Consider the following 2,500-nt stretch of genomic DNA (forward strand, 5'->3'; position numbering starts at 1 on the left):
GCGCGGGGGGGAGACCGGGGGCGAGGCCCGCGCCTCGCCTCCCCTTTTCCCTCGCTGCCCTGCGCGCCCTTTCGCTCGCGCGCGCCCTCTCTCCCCGACCGCCGCGCGCCGGGACCCGCCGACGCTCCGACGTCGCCGCCGACGCCGAAGCCCGGCGGCGGGTCCCGCGCCGGGACGAACTCCGCCCCAGCGGCTCGCTCCGAGAGCGGGGAGCTACGGAGCGCTCCCCGAGTCTGCATTTAGGGGGACGAAGGCCCCCCCCGCCCGGACGGGCGGGCGGGCCTGCGAGGCGCCCCAGCCGCGCCGCCGGGGAACGCGCCCCCGGCCGGCGATTGATCGTCAAGCGACGCTCAGACAGGCGTAGCCCCGGGAGGAACCCGGGGCCGCAAGTGCGTTCGAAGTGTCGATGATCAATGTGTCCTGCAATTCACATTAATTCTCGCAGCTAGCTGCGTTCTTCATCGACGCACGAGCCGAGTGATCCACCGCTAAGAGTTGTCTGACTTTCGGCACCGCCCCGCGCGCGCGGAGGGGCCGGGACCGCCCGCGTCGAGCGGCCCCTCGTTCGGCGAGGACGTCGCGCCTCGCTTGACCGCACCGTCACATAACGCGCACGAGCGAAGGAGAGGCGGGGGGAAACCCCGCCGGGCTCCCGAGGACGACGGCAGAGGCGGGGAGCCCGCGCTCCCGGCCGAATCCCCCCCTGCGGCGATCGACGGCGCCGCGGGGGAGAAACGCGCCTCGCGCCGCCTCGAGAGGCGGCCCAGGCGCCCGGGCTCGGCCCGGCCTCCGCGCGGAGAGCGGCGGCGCGCGCCGGACCGCGCGCCGCCCGTCCTCCCGGCCCCGCCGGGAACGACGCGCCCGCGGCGCGGGGCGCGACCCTCGGGCCGCGCTCGCCGCTCCTCTCTCGCCTTCGCGGCCGCCCGACGCCGCCCCCTCGGGGCCGCGGGCAAAGGCCGCCGCCTCGCCGGCGGACCGCCGCGCCGCCCGGACGAGCTCGGCGGACGGCTCCGCCGCCTCCGCCGCCGGCCGGGCGGGTCGGCGCCGGCGACTCGAGCCGGCGTCGGCAGCGCCCGAGGCCGGCCGGACGACGGCCCGCCGCCGCCGCTGGCGCGGAGGCCCTGCCGGCACCGCCGCCGCCGCTCGGCGCCCTCGACCCCCTTTCGGCGGCCGCGCGCCCGGCGGAAGGCGGGCGGCGCTCGGCCGGGGGGGACGGGGCCCCCTCGGCCGCTGCCGCGCCGCTTCGCCGCGGACGCGCGGCCCCCGGCCGGGGCGACGGGCGAGCGACGGGCGGGGCCCGGCACGGCGCTACCGCCGACGGCGGCGGGCGACTCCCGGCCGACCGTCCCGCTCGGGGGACACGCGCCGAGCGGCGACGCCGCCGCTCGGAAGCCGGCGCGCTCCCCGGACGGCCTGCGGGGACGGGGACGCCGCCCACCGGCGCTCGCCCGGGCGGGCGGGCGGGCGCGCGGCTCGGCGGCGGCCTCCTGCCGCCGCCTCGGGGGGGAGGCCGACGGCCGCGAGACGAGAAAGGAGGGCGGCGGGCCCGGCGGCCGCCACCCGCGCCGCCCTCGGCGGAGGGCACGCGCCCTCCGCCGCGGCGGCGGTCGCCCCCGGCGGGGGGGGCGGGCGGGACGGCGCGCGGCCGACCGCGCGCCGCCGCCGTCTTCTCCGCCGAGACCGGACCGCGGAGCGGGGGGGGCAGGGGACCCCGCCCCGGCACGGCCGCCCGCGCGGCGGGCGGGGACGAGCGCGGCCGGCGGACGCGGCCACCACCGCAGGGGATCGGCGGGAGTAGGCTCCCCACCCCTCAGTGGCACCGCGCCGCCGCCCGGCCGCCACCGCCCGGCCGCCGGCGTCCGGCCGCCCGAGTCTTTAAACCTCCGCCCGGCTCTCCCGGCGGCGGCTCTCGACCCCCGGCGGGGGGGCCTCGCCGGCCGCCCGGGCGCCGAGCGCTAGGTACCTGGCCCTGGGGCGAGGGAAACGACCTGCATGGCCCCGCGGGGGTGCCTCCCCCGCTGCCGCCCTCGGGGGAGCGTCCGCCCGCGGGGGCGCGCCCGACGTCCGCCACCACCACCGCCGCCTCCTGGCTCGGGGACCGGGGTTTCCCTCAGTAGCCCGGCACCGCCCCCGAGAGGACGCCTGCGGCTCGGACCGCCCCGCCGGCGCGGGGACGGCCGACCGGCCAACGGAGCTCGCCCCGCGCGCGGCCCGGAACGCCCCGCCCGGGCCCTCGCCCTGCCGCGCCGCCCCTGTGGGCCCGCTGCGGGCGGAGGGTCGGAGGAGCCGCCTCCCCGGAAGGCGCCCTCGCGCCCCCCCCTTCGCTTTCTCGCTTTCGGCCGTCGCTCGCCGGGCGCCGACGGCGCCGCTCGCTCCGCGCGCGCCCCGGGGGCCGCCCGCGCTCGCCGCTTCCGAGCCCCCCCCCCCGCCCGCTCGCCCGCGCGCGCGGGGGGGAAGGACGGGGAAGCGACCGAGGCGCCGACGGGCGGGGCGCGGCGGC

At 82.4% G+C, this 2,500-nt stretch overlaps 1 non-coding gene across 1 annotated transcript; it reads right to left on the reverse strand.

The window, feature by feature from the left end:
* Nucleotides 1–344: 344 nt before the first annotated feature.
* On the reverse strand, nucleotides 345–497 carry LOC135408572 (5.8S ribosomal RNA). The gene has a single exon (XR_010427692.1). It is a non-coding gene; the product is annotated as a 5.8S ribosomal RNA (ribosomal RNA).
* Between the last annotated feature and the right edge of the window lie 2,003 nt (nucleotides 498–2,500).

The sequence above is a fragment of the Pseudopipra pipra genome, unplaced genomic scaffold (genome assembly GCF_036250125.1).
Source record: "Pseudopipra pipra isolate bDixPip1 unplaced genomic scaffold, bDixPip1.hap1 HAP1_SCAFFOLD_52, whole genome shotgun sequence".
Lineage (NCBI taxonomy): Eukaryota > Metazoa > Chordata > Aves > Passeriformes > Pipridae > Pseudopipra > Pseudopipra pipra.